Genomic DNA, 19,641 nt, shown 5'->3' on the forward strand with positions numbered 1-19,641 from the left:
CATTATTCAGAAACCTCGCAGCTTGCTTCTACCAGAGGAAGGCCCATGATTTATTTGATTTTTTCCACATGGGAGACTGGATAGGGATGCAGTAGAGGACAATCCCACCAGTTATCCAGGGCTGCAGAGACAGAGCAAGGCTTGAATGATGCAAACATCAGCAAAGTCCCAAAACTAGAGCTACAGCTCGATTTCGACATTTTCAGGAAACAAGCAGCATCATTTCAGGATGTACCCGAGCGGAGGAGTAGATGCTGTTGAGAAACGAGCAGTGTTGTAGCATAGAGCTGTAGTAGAACCTGCTGTCTAATCATTTTGGGCTCGCACCAATGGCAGGTAGGAAAGCACGGACTAGAAAAAATGGTTTCTCATGATGTGGCGTTCCAGGTGTTTTGGACTACAACTCCCATGATCCTTCAACTTTGACTATGCTGGCTATGGGTCATTGAAATGAAGTTCAAAGCATATGGTGGGTCAATTAAGGAGTAACCATGAATGGCTAAGTCAACATGTAAGGGGATAATAGTCAAGTCAACGGTGTGACGGCCCTACTCCCACACGTGCATGCATTGTTACTCAATAAGATATTGCATAGTTTGTTATTATTTCACTAATGTGCAAGATCCTGTGTGTGAGACATATCTGGAAATAGTCTGGAGGCGCTCTGTGTGGGAAATGACATGGGGAAGGATAATGCGGAACTTGAATGTGAGATGGCTTCAGATCTTAAGGGCAAAGCTAAAGAAAGACTTATTCCGAGTCAGTTGTCACCTGAAACTAGAGATTTCTAAGTAAAGGAGTAATGTGCACTCCCAATATTGAGAGCATGGACATGCCATCAGAGTCAGTGCATTATATTGAGTCCGGGTGATTTGGCCATAGACAAAGTGTCGGTGCCCGAGATCAGCTATGCTGCCGCATGACGTATTGCATTTACAGTCTGGCCTGTGGATAACCAGGGCCTTCAGCATCAAGCGCAAGTCCGATTCTGGAATGGATGTTTTATGTCCCCTGGCAAGCGGAGCTGAAATTGAGCACCTTTAATTGACAGTTTTGGCATTCAGGCTTGGCTCCATCCCATCATTCGGTATGAAGCGAAGCCATTTATCGTTGCTGACTAGAGTAGGAAACATTCCTAGGTCTGAGAGAGCCGTCCTCAACTTCCCGTTGCTGAGGTGAGAAGAGGAGAAATTGGGGTTCCATCTGTCCGAGAGTGGGTGTGCAGTTGATGGGGCGTCCCGTTTTGGATTTTACTTAGGCATCAATGAGATGGGTGATTGGGTGACATCTTGTTCAGCTGTGACCTTCAGATATAGCTTGATTGATTGATTGATAGTTTATTTGTACAGCGCCTATACACAATGTATTTCAGTTAGCTCTGTCTGTTAGTTGAGTATTTGTAAAGTGCAAACCGCCAATGGCGTGAACTTGCTAAGTGCCGTTTCCTACTGGATTGCTGCACTTACCTAGGTTTATGATACGTCGTAGTCCCAACGTAGCATACATTGCAGATATAATGACAGGCTATCCATTAGTTTTAGCAACAGGCTATAAGCCTAAGCTGTGTGTTGGGGTGTGGTGTACAGTGTGAGGCTAATTCTGTGGTTTTGTTGTTTAGTTAAGGATTCATAATGGTGCATAATAGCAGGGAGAAGTTAGGCACTGCTAAGAAAGTGCAGCAAAAAATGGTATGCAGGTGCAGGGGCGGATTTGGAAGATTGCGGGTGGGTGTGGTTAGTTGGGAGGAGAGAGAAAGGCATGATTGTAGCGCTTTTGTGTTGAGATTGTAGATTGGAAGTTCGCTGAGCTCTGCATGCTTGTAAGCTTTCTAGGTGTGAAGCATAGGAGTCATCAAAGGCTTTGCGTCCAGAGGGGCAGCCTTGCGCCTGTAGTGTATGTAGGCTCGTGTTGGCCAGGGGCTGAGAATATCAGTTGTTAGAGGGGTAAATTTGTAAGGTTGGAAGTTTGTGGAGAGTTTTTTTCCCTTAAATCCATTTGCATGTTGTTGGTTTACATTGTGTGGTGAGTAAGGTGGAGAGAAATTGAGGGTTAGCCAAAAGGTGGGGGCAATTATTGGTCTTACTGTCGGTTGCATTACAGTGTTTGGCTTAAATGGCTGATGCATGAAGATGTCCTGTTTTGAGGTTTCAATATTCTGGGAACAGGGAAGGTGTTTTCTTAGGGTTTTTCTAGTGCCTTGGAGTGATGTCTTCCCATCGTGTTAAGTTCCTTCCATGCAATGTGCTCTATGCACGTATTCCGTTCATAGGTTGTTTCTGTGCGTGAAGGTCAAACTATTGAGGAGTGTCATTTTCGGTGCTTGATTTGTGTAGATTAAACGTTGGTTATGTCAAGCATTGACGAACCAGGTTTTTAAACTTTGCATGAATTTCAGGTGGTCCTGTAGGATGTCGAGTTCCCTTGGTATTGCATTCCAGTGTTTGGCCACCAAAGTGGAAGAGGCAGAGCCTCAGTGTCTTTCTGTGCAAAATCTTCTGGTTTATAAAAGTGTGTTGTTTCTCGATCTTATGTCTCAGGTTGGTTGGTAGAGTGAGATTTTACTTTGAAGGGATTCTGCTCCTTGACCTTCAAGTGCTCTGTGGACGATGAATAGGGCATCAAACTGGATCCTTTTTTTAAAAATTGGTAGCCACTGGAGTGTTCTGAAAGCCAATGTTAGGTATTCCCTTCTGTTAAGTGTGAGTAGGAGTCTGGCTGCTGTTTTTTTGATTTATTGAAGTTTTTTGTGAGGTAGTCCTGCATATCTAGGCAGATGCTCTTTGCATTCAAGCATGAGTCCAATACTAATCAATATACTAGATTCCGGATCACTTTAGATGGTTTAAAGTAGTCACCCAATTCCAAAGGCCATGGTTGGGTTGTTTCAGGTACGGTGAGAGGTGATGTTATTATTTTGGTTTTGTCTGGGTTGGGGTTCAGGTTGTTGGCCATCATCCATTCGTTTATTTGCGTGAGGAAGTTGCTGAGGGTAGTGCTAGAGTTTCTGTCGTCTGTCATTTTGGGTATGATTTGCATGTCATCTGCATAGTTGGAACACATGAACCCATACGATTTAATGATCTGAATCAAAGGTGGCATGTAGATATTAAAGAGGAGCAGAGACGCTTTATTCCTGGGCGACTCCAAAGCTAATGGGTTGTGGGTTCTAATTAAAGGGAGGAGCAAGGTAATTTCTGTTCTGTCCATTAGGAACAGTCTCATCCATTGTAGAGTTGTGTTATGGAGTCTGGCTTCTTGAAGGCTTCTTATTAATGTACTGTAGTTAACCCTGTTGAAGTCTGCTGAAATACGGAGGAGTACAAGTGCTGAGGTGATGTCATCTGCTGGGATTTTGAGGTCATGCCAAATGGAAACTAGCACTGATTCAGTGCCTCTCATAGGCCTGGAACCCATATGTGAGCAATCAAGTAATTATTAGACTCTACATGCTTCAAGATGTTGCTGTATACATAGTACTCTAGGATTTTGGCTGGGTATGGTATGTTTGAGATAGGATGAATGCTGGAAGGGACTTCTGGGTCTCCAGCTGTGTTTTTTAGAAGTGCTTTGACCTAGGCGGTCGTGAAAATCTTTGGTACAATTCTTGTTTCGAGTGAGCAGTCATTAATTTGAAAAAGTAGAAAGCTGGTGTTTCCTTGTTAAGGATCTGTTTTATAGCTGTTCGGAGACAAGGGGTAAATCGGAAAGCCAGCTTTGTTGCTAGGTTTCACCAATTTGCTATATGTTTAGTACTTGGCTTGTGAAATGGGTGTTGATATCATTGCATATGTTTTGGGTAGGTGACGGTACTTGCATAAAGCAGAGTTTCTCATCTCATTAATGAATTGATAAAGTTCTTTTGCCAGATGGGGTGCCTTATTGATATGTTCAGAATAGTAATGTTTATTTGCTTCAAGGATTGCTGCTGTGTACTGGCAGATCTGTCTTTGGTAGGCGATTTTGTCCTGTGGGTTGTAGTATGTCCTCTATGTTTTCTCACATACTAATTTTATTTTTTTCAAGGCACGTAGGAGGGGTGTGAACCTTCTTGCTAAAGTCTTTTTTTCTGAGAGGGTGATGCGCTTTAGTGGGGCGAGGATGTCCAATGTTTTGGTTATAATAATTTGGCAGTTATCCTGCTTTCTAGTGTCATTAAGAGTACCTAAATGGGTGGCTTTATGGTTATTAGGCCTGTGTCACATAATATTTCATCGGTCATGTGTCTTTCTGTGTGTCGCTTCTTTGACCATTTGGTTGAGGTGAAAGCTGGCCGTGTCGGGAACTCATGGTTTTGGGGGTCAATTCTGTTTGCTCCTTTGAACCAAATTTTGAAGTCACCAAAGACCATTAGATGTTTGTGTTGTATACGGATTTTACTTGTTAAATGTAATGTGTGTGTCTAGTAGCGCCCTCAAGCCCTTGGGTCCATGGCCGCGCTATATAATTATTTTAAAGTAAAGTAAAGTATCATCTGCAACATGTTCTGCAAAGGAAGAGTTGGATGAATGTGACCTGTAAATAAGTTGGAAGGAAAGGTTGGTTTGGTCGCTAAGTAAAAGGTGGATCAGGAGTCCTTTAGAGTCTAGGAAGCCCCTGTGGTGTGAAGTGAATACTTTGAAGTGTTCTTTGTGTGGTGCAATGATGCTTCCTCCAATTTTTCCAGGTTCAGTTAACTTGGAGGAGTTTAATGTTGATGGGGATGGATTTGTGTGCTATTACCTTAAATTTGTATGATAACCAAGTTTCTGTCATAAAGGGTCTGTCGGCTCCTCGTTCACTAAGAATTTCATGAATATCCTATCTGTGTTTAGAGATGGAGTGGGTATTAATCAGGCTGCATTGTATCATGTCTTCTGCCTCTGGATGACGGGTTTGTGGCATCGAATACCCTGCATTGCATCCATGTTCTGTGTACGAGCCAGAATCCAAGTTGTCAGATGGTTGATAGATTGTGAGGGTGGGCAGTTGCATCGAGTCTGATGCTACGTTGTTAAATAGGTCCAGTAGGTTACAGGTCGGGTTGTTTATTTTGTCTGATTCTAGGAAAAAAGTGGTTTTTAGGTGGTCTGTGGTGATAAAAGAAGTGTATAGGTTGAGGTTGCGGTTACTTGTTAAGGTCATGTGATCTCTTTGCATCTGTTCTGTGATGAGTGGGCCATAGTTTCCCAGTTGGTATTCTAAAATTATATTCTTGAGTTGGTCGCATGAAAGGTTGGCTGTGAGGGGTTTGCAAGGTTCTGGTTCCTGTCCTCATGTATTTTTTTTTCCAGAGTTGCTTCTCGTGGTGTGTTCCGTGAAGGGCCCTTGGCATTTCAGTAGGCGGAAAGGTAGCATGAAACGAAGTAGGTTTGGCTTGTAGTCTTTCTCACCAAGAGGTGTGCGGGTCGTGGTTGCTTGGTGTTATATATGTGAGCCAGCTGGTGGGTGGTTGGTTGGGCGGATGTTGGTTGGGCGGTGGCAGGGCAGTATTTGTAGTAGTGGTGTTGACCCATAGGATAGTTCTCTTCTGACTTGTCTGTCCTCCCTCGGGTGTCCCATTGTCACTTTGCTTAGGTTGTATGTGGAGGTTTAGGCAACTTAAAAATGCTGATGCTAACCATGTTTTACTGTCGGGTATCTTTTACCTGAGGTTGACCCAGTGCATGTAAATAACGAATACACTACAGTGCGCTTTTCTGTAAGGGAATGTGAAATGGTGGGGGTACTATGTTTTAGTCTTGGTATTTTGGGATACCTAGATGTGAATCACAAGAGGTCAAATATACAGCAATGCAATGTTCTTTTTAGTGATGCCTACCTATCAACACAAAGAGCATAGGTGCACATGTTCAAGTCGAAAGCAACCAGCCAAGCGCAAAACACCACCCGACCCTACCTTTTGCCCACTCGCACAGCACACCACCGCCCACTCACCAAGAGTAAACCACCACCTGCCAACAGCTAGTGCTGAGTGCACATTTCGAGCCTTGCAAAGAGTATGTATGACTTGCACAACATAAAGCATGCACATTCAGAGATATATGTGTGACAGGGTGTGAAACAATGCAAGGCCTTCAGTTAGCGCTATCTAGCTGTGACCAAGAAAGAGCACAATATGTGGCAATGCACTCTCAAAGGGGCATGCATTTATGAAACACCCAATAGTATACCAAATGGAACAAATCAGTGTGCTCAGTGTGCCATGTATGGGATACCAAGAAGTAGATACAATGCAATGCGCAATCACAGCGGCACCCAGATATGAAACATCACAGTATATAAAGAAAACTCACATATATGAAACACATCAGTATATAAAAGCAGCCAACAAATGAGCCTTCCCAGAGACATCCAGATATGGAAAACAGGGCAAAATATACAGCAATGCAATGTGCTATTCAGTGAGCGCAACGGAGTACAATTTAGAATCAATGCAGTACGCTTTCTTAGGGATAGGTAGATGTGGGACAGAATGCAAAACAATGTAGTGCTTTAATTGGGGATCAGGTGTGAGCAACAGAGTGTAAAGTGTGGTGACGGCCCATCACGGAACACCTAGATAGGAAGCTGGTGGAATTCAGTGCGTTGTCATAGCGATACCTATATGTGAGTACAAGTACAGTGTGATGTCCTTTCTCAGGGACACCTAGATACAAAGCACAAAGTCATAAAAAGTGCAAGGACTCAATGTGCCACCCTAGTGATGGCCGGATATGAAACAGAATGGTATATAAAACTGACAAATCAATGCTCCATCCCAGGAACGCCCAGGTGTGGAACTCAAACAGGGCACAATATATAGCTATTCAGTGTACTTTTTTCCCACTTAGTTTTTTATTGAACATTTTGCATAGGACAAAAACATTGTCATACAGAATATATAAACCACAGGTAACTCCCATGCGGTATACCTCCTCCCCTCACGCTTTCCTCCCCCCACACTGAAGCTACCAAGCCCAACCGATCCCTGGGGACAAGTGACCACACTGAAGCTACCAAGCCCAACCGATCCCTGGGGACAAGTGACCACACTGAAGCTACCAAGCCCAACAGAACTGAAGCTACCAAGCCCAACCGATCCCTGGGGACAAGTGACCACACTGAAGCTACCAAGCCCAACCGATCTCTGGGGACAAGTGACCACACTGAAGCTACCAAGCCCAACAGATCCCTGGGGACAAGTGAACCCTTATTGTAATTGAGTCCAGGCTATAAGTCTTGACTGGCGCATTGGGTTCTATACACAGGGTATAAGCAAGTGGTGGTATTCTTCTAGACTCTACATTTCAAGGAACAATCGCTGCCTTGCGGGGACATTCTACTACAGCCTAAGGTCATCAAATTCTTCATTCAACAAGACCATATTCCAATCCAACAGAAAAGAGTTCATTTTATCATTAATGATCGCCAGAAGTTTTTCATATGTGAAGATACCCCACAATTTATTGAACCATTCCTGCTTGGCCAGGACAGATGCATTTCTCCATTTCTGGGCCAAGGCTATTCTCCCGGCCCTTAGCATGGCCTCTATCGCCTTCGGGAGGCAGCTTGACTCAGAGTTGGGAGAGGGGATACCAAAGAGAAATTCCATAGGGTGTAGCTCTAGGAAGACACCCACTATGCCTTTTGATCAAGCTCAAGAGTGCAGCCCAGTAGATTTGAATGGACGGACATTCCCACCACATGTGGAAGCACGTACCCCGCTGGCTGCATTCGCTCGGGCAGAGAGGAGAGACCCCCGCAAATATTTTGGACAATCTAACAGTGGGGAGGTGCCAGGTGTGAAGGATCTTAAAATTGTGCTCCATAGCTGACATCTAAAGGAAGCCCGGAAGCAGCACCCTGTAGACTGCCTTCCAAGTTTCCCCATTCAATACCATCCCCAGCTTTTCCTCCCTTTTTAAGGGATGTCTGTATAGGAATGCAACAGAATACAAAATGTGACCGCTTTGTTAGGGGTCATTCCAACGTGAGACAGTGTGGAAAACCATGCAAGAATATCTAGGTGTGAGCAACATTAAGCTTGAAGTGTGACACTACACCTTTACAGAGACACCCATGTATGAAACAGTTCAATTGAAAGACCATTCACGGAACACATAGATGAAATATTATGTTATGTTATAGTAGCAATCACCCCGGCTCAGGGGGGCGTACAGATCAGGTAATGGCCCGCCATCCCAAGCCTAGTTGGGCCTGTACAGAGCAAGGTCCTCAGCATAACTCATGTCCATTATAGGTCCTGTACACCCTCCTATGCTAGGTTAATTGCTATTCACACCCCAGGGTTTAGCCAGGGTGCAAATCGTTTTTTTGTTGTTGCTTCAGGAGTTGGGCTGCATGTGTATTGCATTAGCTCGACTTCCCATAAAAGCAAGATGGCTGCCCCCATAGGAAATAGGTAATGGACTGAGTCCCTTTTCTATTTCCATTGTGGCAGCCACAGGGGGGAAGGAGAGCCAACCGGAGAACAAAGCTCTGGTCCAGCAGGTAAATTGGGAGGGAGGGTGTGGTGGTGGATGGGTGCAGGATATCTTTGGGGGTCTGTATGGAGGGTGGGCGCATGGTGAGGCAACAGGTAAAGGCTCCCTGTTGCCTACCCACAATTCCTAAAAGTCATAAAATAAGTTATCTGATGGCTTGCAATCAGCAGGGAATTCTACAATCTTTGAGCCTGGGCGGAAAATCTTTTTTGTCCAGGTTAAAGGATAGTTCCAGGACTTTTTTTTTATTGTCCCTACGGTTCGGCCATGTGTTTTTAAGCATAACTCGGTAGATCGTAGAAAACTTTCCTATGGACCTTACCCGACTTTTCGTCCATTAACGCACTCGAAATCAGCCGCCATTTTCTGATAATCCTATCATTTCCCTCCATCGCCCTGGCTCACCTGCTTTTGCGGCACTAAATCAAATCCCCCGCCCCTGAAACAGACTTTATCAAAACATTCATATTCCCCGCCTCTATCCGTGACGTGACTGTGCTGCGTAGGCAAACGCGCCCAGGCGTCTTCTACGCGACTACACACATAACCCGGAAACCAACACAGATCAGCTCACAACACAGCGCGCCACAATTGGGAATATGAAACTGTACTTTTAAATCAAACCGCAAGATTGTAAATTTGGTAAAGTACATTTATTTGACATCAAATGTTTAGAGAATATTCAGCGATTTGCATTTTTATTTGCTCACGTTCCAAAAAGTTCGTTTTGAGGCACGCGATGTTCCTTTGCTGTACACAGGGTCTTAGATCATCTCACAATACAGCGCCACAATTCGGAATATGAAACTGTGGTTTAAAAGCAAACGGCAAGATTGTCCATTTGGCAAAGTACATTTATTGGACATCAAATGTTTAGAGAATATTCTGCGATTTGCATTTTTATTTGCTCTCGATCCAAAATAGTTCGTCTTGAGGCAAGCGATGTTCGTGTGCAGTACACAGGGTGTTGGTTTACGATAAAATAAGCTCTTCGGTCGCACTGATAATCGCATGGCTGTTCCAACAACGAGGCACTAGGCCACCACAACGGTCTGTATGTTGCATCTAGCCGTTAGTACCGCGTAAGGGCATACTTGTACTTGGCGATCGCCCCATAAAATGGTCAGGGTGGTAACGTTGTTCACGCGGAGAAGCAACTGGCGGTTGAAAAAGCCATCCGCCGGTGTCTGGTACTCGTGACACATACAATAATGAATGATGTACCTGTTTGAAAAACACAAAAAATGAAATTAGTCTCACCATCAGATCTTTATTAAAATTATTCAGTTTATATATTAGGTCGGGAAATTATTTCATAGCTAGGACAGTGCAACTGGGTATTATACGTCAAGGGGGGGCTGTAGGATACTGAGACAGTCCCCCAGTGCAGGGGTTGACAGGGAGGCAGTGCAGGTGGAGAGTGGAAGGGCCCAGGACCGAGGTCGCAGACAGTGGACCAGTTGTAGCAGGGGAGAGGGAGAGAGAAAGCAGAAGCAAAGAGGAAGGTTTTGAGGTGCTTCCGTAAAAGGAGATGGTTCTCCTCAAGATAGTGCGCGGTACAAAACAATATGCCACATAGAACAAACAAGTACAACTTAACCCGTCTTTAAAGCTACTGTATAGTAATTAAATTGCGGTATAAACTCATCTAAAGAGTTACTTACATTATATTTGCATTTTCCATTGTGTCTGTGCGTAGGGCAGCCCCGAAATACCACTCCTTCTATGCCGACGTTATTTCTTCTAATGAACGAACATTAAATGGCTTTCGTTTCTGAAATTATATTCATTATCGTTTACGTTATTGCACCACACCCCCAAAAAGAAGTCTTTCGGGATGGTTCCGGCCTGTCAAGGTCAAATAACAATAGAACCTTATACTGAGTCGTGGGCCATTCCGGCACCCGAGCAAAAAATCAAAGCAGCTGACCTTCACTTTGAACGAGCACACATTCCTAGTTAGCTACATTCAGTGTAAGGCCATCTCACAGGACTTGAAATTTACACTCCATCTTTGCATTTTGTGTGCGTGTATTTGCAGCCCCAGAGAACCATAAATACGGAGACATTCTATATATTTTGAAAAATGATTTATATTACTGTTTGGTTTAATTCAATGCGCAAATGAACAAGGTTGGAGAGACACATTGCATGTACACTGAGCAATCACTTTTATTTACACAATACATAGCTACACATATTCAATGGGCCTGCGACATGAGGAGACTCGAGAGCAAAGTCACAGGTGACACCCGGGTGGTTCGCACTACTGCACGGTGAAGGGAGGGGCAACGGTGGAGAGACACATTGCATGTACACTGAGCAATCACTTTTATTTACACATTACATAGATACACATATTCAATGGGCCTGCAACATGAGGAGACTCGAGAGAACAGACAATCAAATTACAATCATTTAAACCGTGATGTGTATTTCTCAATGAGCTCTTCTTTAGGTGGACATGGAACAGAGGCAATGTTGGGTGGCAATGCAGTTGTCCCCTGCACAGGTTCGTTCACAACTCCATGTATGTGCCTATCTAGGACATCAACAATAAGTCTCTCAATAAAGTCATATTGCATATCCTCAAACACTGGTTTGATAATCCATTGTTTACTTCTTTTAGTGAAGGCCTTATTGTAGCGAAGCGTCCCTAAAGTTCCGGTCGTCCTACTTTGTTGACGGCCAACATTATGGTTATGTGCCAAGACCGCTAGAAGAGTCCGATTTATCATGCCCTCCATGCCAAAATGCAATCGTTTTGGCCTGTACTTTAGGCACATATTGTGGAACACCTCCAAATCTCCTGTGTGGCAGAATTCCGTGAGTCCCCTCAAATCTCTTGTTATAGTTTTATCAAATACAATCTTTTCAATGGCTTTGTGAGTGGGTGATGAAGGAATCAACCACTTCTTCTTCCGTGCCTCCTCTGTGGACAAATGGCCATGTTCACAATTGTGGAAATGTTGGTTTGTGTTCCAACGGTGAACGTTGGTACAGTGTAGCATTACTGACCGCCATTTTTCCAGTAGAATTTCCAACGACCCTCCACATGTTTTTGAGCTCCACCAAAGATGGTTGCTGATTGACTTGGACCACTGTGAAATACCTTGCATATCTTTTTTTTTACCTGCAGCCGACATTTTTTTATTGATTGTTTTTGCAAGATGCCAAACGTCAAATTGGTGATTTATATTTTTGTACTCTTCTCTCATTGTCTTGGCAATTGAAACGTGTCTGTCCGTGGCTATCAGGTCGATCACCATTCCCCGCGATTGTAGTTCTTGCAATGATGCTACAAAGCCAACTTTCTCCATGGCCACTGAGGATGTACTTTGTGACACCAACACGACCATCGAACTCACAATTTTCTTACTTTCCATGTCCTGAAAGTGGTAGGTGCAGTACTTGGCTGAAAATCCTGGGCTGTCGCATTGTCCATCACCGGCTAGCCTGAACCGTTTGCCCGCGAATGTACTATCAATAGACATTTTTTCCATTCTCCAAGCTTCGCTAATGGCTGGAAATAGATAATCGGTTTGGTATTTGTAGAACTGAGTTTTCGCAATGAAATGGATTCCCACAAACTGAAAGAAAGACTCTAACTTTTTAAAACTTGAACCACTAAAAAGTGCAGCCGCTGCACAAAGTAGATTGCCTGCTGGCAGTTGCCCCAGCATGGGTTGTGCAGACCATGAGAAAGGATGATATTTTGTACAGGTGGCATGTATTTTAAGGTTAGTGCCTCGAATTGCACGAGTCACATTAATCAATGGCTCCCCACATACTTCCCCACCAACCGAATGCCCACATTTCATCCGAATAATAATATCAATCAAACAACTATCGAATACAATGAATTTGGCCTCTTTCCTTATACTGTCACTCTGCATCCCAGCTGGTTCGGCCTGTAACGTTGAGGACATGTCACTCACATGAAAGGTAGAATCTCTGATATCGTCTTCCGCTATGTTCAGTGATATTGATGGTGTTTCATTGTCGTCCACTTCATTCTCTTCCATTGCAACATCTGTTCCTTCTCCGGCGATGGGTGAATAAAACAATTTCTTCAACTTTCTCGCGGTCTTAGTTTTTGCGGGTGTGGATTCTGTGAATTGATCTCCGACTGCATCCGAACTACCAGGAGGACATTCACTATCAATGGCTGGTGGTGGTATAGCTCCGTTGTCAATCACTTCATATTCTTCCCATTGGCACGATGCATCTCCAGTCTCAAGTCCCTGCCAAAAGGTTTGACAAGCAACATCTCTCGTTCGCTTCACTGTCTGTGTAGATCTAGTTCATACACCCACTCGCAACTAGAGGACAGATTGGAAAAGGGATGTTCAGTTTAAACACAACTTACAGTATGGAACTATTAACAGTGAAAAACAACATAATATAGTGACCAGGACACTAACCTTCTTTTGCTTTCTTTTCTTTGAAACTTTCTTGCCTCGAACTTCAACATCAGGACGCTGTTGCTCCGACTCGTGTGTGCATGTCTCCACTTCCTCTTGCGCTGCAGCGACTATATTTTCATGATAAGCACATCCATCACGCACTGACGCTCCATCGACTCCCTGAAACATAGAACTTTCATTAGTATGTATAATAATATCGAAAACACAAAATGTACTTGGGGACCAATACACACGTACATCTCAATAGCAAAACACGAATGAACGCTTTGTGTAGAACATTCAAACGACAATTATTCACGCATTGTTGATCTAGTTAGATGGAACTGTCAAGATCCATACCTCGGGCTCCTCATAGACTTCCATTGATGATATTATTGAAGATGATGCTTCAGTAACTCCCTGAAACACAGTAATTGCATTAGTATGGTTTTCTATTTTGTTAAAAAGAACATAAACTTTGTGCAGGCGTCAACGGCTCATCTAAATAGACCTGCACAAATGATCAGTTGTCTAGAATAAATAATGGATATGTAAATATGATTCGATTTTTTCGATCGTTGGAAGTGTCACCACCCAGAGATCTGCATCAACTACTAGGGGTGATGTTCTTGTAGAAGAAGCTCCGTCATCTCCCTGAAACATAGTACTTGCGTTAATAAAGAAGGAAGTATAGCGGATGTAATCACGTCATATGATTTCGCTTGATCGAACTGTCAGTATCCATACCTCGAAATGCATAAGAACATCAAGGGACGATGTAACTGCGGTGCACACTTCTGCAAGCTGTTGCGCCGACCCGTAACTGCATGCTCCCCCTTCTTCTTGGACTAATGCTCCATCGACTCCCTGAAACATAGGACTTTCATTAGTAATGAACACAATATTGAAAAAAGAAGACACATAGGAGGGCGACGACAGAAGGACATATCAATGGCTAAAAACGAAAGAAACATTGTGTGTAACAATCACGCTACAAGAATGCAAGATCTGATGATCTCCATCGATGGAACTGTCCGGAAACGTACCTCGAGCATCTGAGTGACATCAACGGTAGTCGTCAATACGTTGGACTCCTCAGCATCTCCCTGAAAGACAGTACTTGCATTATTTTGGATAACAATAATTATAACTGAAAACAAAGACTAGAGGACGAGTACAAGGGTGTACCATTAGGTAAAATAATTACACGATAAATTAAAACTATTGATTTACATGCCTAAAACAAGTCAGTGGCAGAATAGCCAAGTAAGATTACCCGATAGGCGCTTGAAGTGGCTGATGACTGCAATAACGACACGGATGGAGAATCTTCCGCCTTCATATTGAGTGGATACATAAATGGGGAAATTATTGTTAGCTAATGCTACACACTACCGCAAGGCCGAGAGATAAATACGTAAACTTGACTCACCAGTGGAGGGATGTGGACGAATAGAGTGGGAATAGCGGTTGAGAGCAATTTTCGCCTCGCTCGCGGTGTGTTCTTCTTTATTAGCAATGATGTGGAGTACATGTCAGAGGTAAAGTGCCTGCTGCAGATGCGGTATCGATCACCCCTCTTGTCCGCAAAGACTTCTAGGACTCTACTTTCAAGCTCAGACGGTGGATATCCGCAATATCGGACCCATTCTCTTATCTGATCTATTGTCTTAGGGAAAACATGCATTATAGTACCTTCAGATTTATTATGGGTCTTCGAAGGGCAACCGCCAATGGAACAGGCAGGCATTGTGGAAAGTTCTGAAAAGTAAAGATCAACAATTCTCTATGAATACCAATTTAAACTCAGAACATGTGACTAGTTCCTTGCATGTACTGTCTTAAACGAAAAGAAATTGGACGCAAAATGATTACGGTACATGGCCTTACCTTGACGAACAAACAGTTAGATGCAGGGATCAGAGTAGTTTCTTGTCGTAGAACAGGGAGCAGTTCACAGGTTGCAAACTGACGAGTTTCCTCGAAGTGGTCACAGAAGTTCACAGAGACGAAGAGCAGATAACCAGCACCTTCACGGGTTGACTAGCAAAGCGCAAAGAAGTTCTCATTAGAAATATGAAGTGGGTTATAAAGAATTCGAAACAGGGGTGTGTTTGTGAATGAATGACGTGTATATGTTGTGGCATTATGCGGTTGCAGGGGGCCGTCCAGCGTGAGGGGGGATGCTTGGCAGGAGACACAGGGTCTGGAGGTAGACATGGGAACAACAACCCATGCTCTATAGACCACTTTGAAGTGTACATGGTCTTTGGCACCTCTTGGCCTTTATCGCTCCCTGACAGCTCCACTTGGCAGCACAAGTACCCCGGTGCGAACTGCCTTTGATGGGGGGGGGTGGATTGGGGCGGTGGTCATGCAGACAAGACACAGGAAGACTCGTGAATGGAGACACACTTATGTGGATTGCAGGGGGCCTTCCAGCGTGAGGGGCGATGCTTGGCAGGAGACACGGGGTCTGGAGGTAGACATGGGAACAACAACCCATGCTCTATAGACCACTTTGAAGTGTACATGGTCTTTGGCACCTCTTGGCCTTTATCGCTCCCTGACAGCTCCACTTGGCAGCACAAGTACCCCGGTGCGAACTGCCTTTGATGGGGGGGGGTGGATTGGGGCGGTGGTCGTGCAGACAAGACACAGGAAGACTCGTGAATGGAGACCCACTTATGTGGATTGCAGGGGGCCGTCCAGCTGAGGGGGGATGCTTGGCAGGAGACACGGGGTCTGGAGGTAGACATGGGAACAACAACCCATGCTCTATAGACCACTTTGAAGTGTACATGGTCTTTGGCACCTCTTGGCCTTTATCGCTCCCTAACAGCTCCACTTGGCAGCACAAGTACCCCGGTGCGAACTGCCTTTGATGGGGGGGGGTGGATTGGGGAGGTGGTCGTGCAGACAAGACACAGGAAGACTCGTAAATGGAGACACACTTATGTGGATTGCAGGGGCCGTCCAGCGTGAGGGGGGATGCTTGGCAGGAGACACGGGGTCTGGAGGTAGACATGGGAACAACAACCACTTTGAAGTGTACATGGTCTTTGGCACCTCTTGGCCTTTATCGCTCCCTGACAGCTCCACAGTACCCCGGTGCGAACTGCCTTTGATAGGGCGGGGGGGTGGATTGGGGCGGTGGTCGTGCAGACAAGACTCGTTTGCCGCAGGGCCTCACCAAGGAGAGGCCATCTAACTGCATGTAAGAGGCAGGCTGCAGGATCTAGTACATGGAAGGCAGGGGGGTGAGTTTATAAATACCTCACCCTCCCAGGAGAATATATGGGTGCAGTTCACCCTGGAGACCCTGGATGCCTAGGCAGTTAGTCAGCAGCAGGCTGGCCTGTGGTGGCAAGGCGGCACGGGCCAGAGGGGGTCATCTCTGTACCCGGTGCCCAAAAGGATGATTTATTATGATCAACCATATTGATTATTTACCTATAACCATGTTTTGTATCAATAAAATCCAACGGCCTTCCTTTTATTGCCAACGCTTGAACAAAGTGGTGTGGTAAGTATTTTTGGGGGAGGAGGCAAGGCCGGGAGGCTTGATGCCAACCAGCAAAATAACATATGTATGTCTGCTGCATATGGGTTCAACGGTTATGTGGATTGAAGGTGGGCGGCCAGCGTGAGGGAGGATGCTGGCCGGAGACATGTGGTGTGACAAGACAAGGCACAGGAAGACTATTCAATGGAGACACACTAGATTCATTTAAAAAATCAAAACAACCATTGTTAAAATATATGTTGGGTTTTATTTTAGATCTTAATTTCAATTGAACATAAATAATAAACATTACACATTGTAAAGTTCCGGTTGCAGCACATCCAGGGAAAATCTGCGGTATTGTCCACTGTCGCTGGGGAAATGTTGTCTAATGGCAAGTACCGCACAGGCAGGTATTACTCTCCGAACGCGGTGTCCGAGCCTCCCGTGAAGCCACCAAGTGAAGCAACGATAGGCCACCAGCCTGTACCACCTGTGAAAACGAAAGATGCAAACTGTATTAAAATGACAAAACTTTCTTATCACTGTCGATTCAGGTAAAAAATGTCATTCTGCTTTGAAAAAAATTCTATCTAGAAAATGCACAATATGGAACCAATTTACATGCATTCGAATGATATGTAGATGTCATTTTATATGTGAGAGACGACCATGACATAGTAGTGGCATCACTGACATCAAAACCAGAGTATACTTACTCGTTACTCGGATTACGCGGACGAACAGTGCCGCGAAGTTCGTGCATAAGCACCATCATCATCCTCAACACGGTCCGTGAGAGGCAGGCTTCCCTGAACTCTGGCAGCTCGGTGATGCATTGCGGACTTGGCTCGCCTTCCGAAATGTAGGCCAAGCACCCGGAATTTTCACGGCAGCAGCAGTTCTCCTCCTCAGTTGGCATTAGCTCGCACCGATTGCACGTGCACCAGGTGGAGACGCCGTCCATGCGACATGGTCCAGGCTCTTCATCCGTTGACTGGTCCTCCCAACTGCCGTCCGAATCCCCATCGTTTTCGCGTGCTTGCCTTTCCAGTAGTTCCTCCTCGGTGTACTCGGGCTCGTACATATACGGCATTATTGTAGCCATTGTGTGGTAAAGAAAGTAAAATAATTTACAGAGATGTTACAGGTGTTCACAAGGCCTAGAAGCGGCGAAGGTAGCTGACCAGAGCACAGAAACGAGTCACAGAATACTCAAAGTAACACAGACAGAGGAATGGAATCGAAAATCTGCTGCTGTGTGTTGTGAAACGGTGTGTTTATACTTATTGAGGAAAGAGGCGTCCTGCCATTTCCATGGTGACACTTCATTAGCTGAGGCGCAGCGATTGTTGACACGAAACGTGCTTTGGCGTTGGGAAATGGGCGGTACGCGTCTGCTGATGTCAGGCTCAGGGGTGGGGGATTTGATTTAGTGCCGCAAAAGCAGGTGAGCCAGGGCGATGGGGGGAAATGATAGGATTATCAGAAAATGGCGGCTGATTTCGAGTGCGTTAATGGACGAAAAGTCGGGTAAGGTCCATAGGAAAGTTTTCTACGATCTACCGAGTTATGCTTAAAAACACATGGCCGAACCGTAGGGACAATAAAAAAAAAGTCCCGGAACTATCCTTTAAGATACACTGGGTCATAAAAGCCCCTACGCAGCAAAGCGTGGATTTGAAAGACAGTATATTTACTGTTCTACCGGCAGCCAATAGAGAGATCAATGGAGAGGAATAATAAATAGAGTCACTCCTAACTTCGCAAACCCAAAACCAACCGTAGTATTTTACATGGTCTGCAGGTGCTGGATCTGGTACGCTTGTAGACCATCCGTTAGTGAATTAGCGTAGTAACTTGAGAACCACCTACTATGGAACCCTTGACCACTGCAGAGATCTGAGCATTCAGGCTAAGGTTGGTCTCCCAAAAGACTGAGGTAGGACAACGACCCAACATGTCCAGAGTAATAGGCAGCTGGGAAGGCCACCTTTTCTTTATGCAAAGGTGCAAATGGGATCAGACCCCCCCTTTTCTGTCTGTTTCTACGGTTGGCCATCCTAAAGGAATTTAGAGAAGGGGCCAGTCTGAGGTTTGCAATGGGCTTAGTAGTCGTTGACTGGACACACTTTTCAAACAGGCTTGGTTACATGCACCCGCTATGTTTAAGAAAAATAAAAGACATTTAATTTCTAAGGTTTTAACATGTATCCTGCCCGAGTTTGCAGATATCACTGAAAAGGCCAACATGGGGATGTCATGCACTCAACACAATGTCAAATAACACAGTCGCAAACATGTAGCATACATTCTCCAATGGCTGTAACAGAATTACCATGTTTGTTAGTCTGTGTGTTTTGTATTCTATATGTGACAAAGTGCCCGCAACCTCACAAAATAAAACTGTGTTACCTTAAAACAAGTGTTTCACTGACATTCTCGCTCCAAGATGTGGAGGCCCAATAATACGGGACTCGGGCATCCTTCAGTGGTCACCTAGGAGGTCAGCTTTGCTCTGTATGTGCCAAAGGTGTTGCTAGGGGGGCTGAGGGAGCTATAGCCCTGGGTCTTTTGGTTGTAGCCCCGGATAGAAGCTGAGGGGCTACACCCAAAAGGCTAGCTAGCCCTGAGTCCCGACAGTCCCGACATCAGCGCACCCCTGGATCTTTGCTAGACCCATTAGCACCCCTGGTATGCACCCCTTTCTGATTCCAATAGAAGCCTTTCTGTTTCTGTAACACTTTACAAGTATGTAGGCTATTTCACTTGTAATATGATTTTCTGATGCTAAAGCCTGTAAGGTCCTTCTAAAAGCCACATGATTGTGAAGGAGTCAAAACTCAACTGGAAGTAAATTCCACAGCCCCGAGGGTATATCCCGGCTTGGAAAATGTGGTTTTGCACAAGCCTGGTGATGCCTGGCTGTTCTTGTTCAGCACCCTCGCTAGCCCTGGAGCCACCTGTCATCTGGAACCTTTCCATCAGACAAAGTCTGTAAAAGGAACAAGTTACTTACCTGTAACTGTTGTTCTCCAGCATGGGTCTGGCATGGATTCACATGCTCATGAATATTCCCCGTCGTCAGGCTGGGAATCCTCGGTAAAGAAAAATCAGTATCAGTTTCGTTTCTGATCTGTCTTTCGTAGTAGTAACCAATCACTGATCTCTGCGTCATACTGACCACAGCCAATGACTGCCATCTCCCCAAGCCCCGCCTCTGGCAGCCATCTTCAGATTTGGTAGCACGTGAAGAGGCAGTATGACC

At 44.9% G+C, this 19,641-nt stretch overlaps 1 protein-coding gene and 1 long non-coding RNA gene across 7 annotated transcripts in view; one reads left to right on the forward strand and one right to left on the reverse strand.

Moving 5' to 3' along the window:
- Positions 1-19,641, forward strand: part of EMID1 (EMI domain containing 1) — a 949,835-nt gene that overhangs the window by 292,549 nt on the left and 637,645 nt on the right. The gene's annotated exons all lie outside the window — the stretch shown is intronic.
- The window catches only part of LOC138492227 (uncharacterized), a 397,170-nt gene that overhangs the window by 86,703 nt on the left and 290,826 nt on the right, over positions 1-19,641 (reverse strand). The gene's annotated exons all lie outside the window — the stretch shown is intronic.

Source organism: Ambystoma mexicanum, chromosome 10 (genome assembly GCF_040938575.1).
Source record: "Ambystoma mexicanum isolate Mex_15411 chromosome 10, UKY_AmexF1_1, whole genome shotgun sequence".
Lineage (NCBI taxonomy): Eukaryota > Metazoa > Chordata > Amphibia > Caudata > Ambystomatidae > Ambystoma > Ambystoma mexicanum.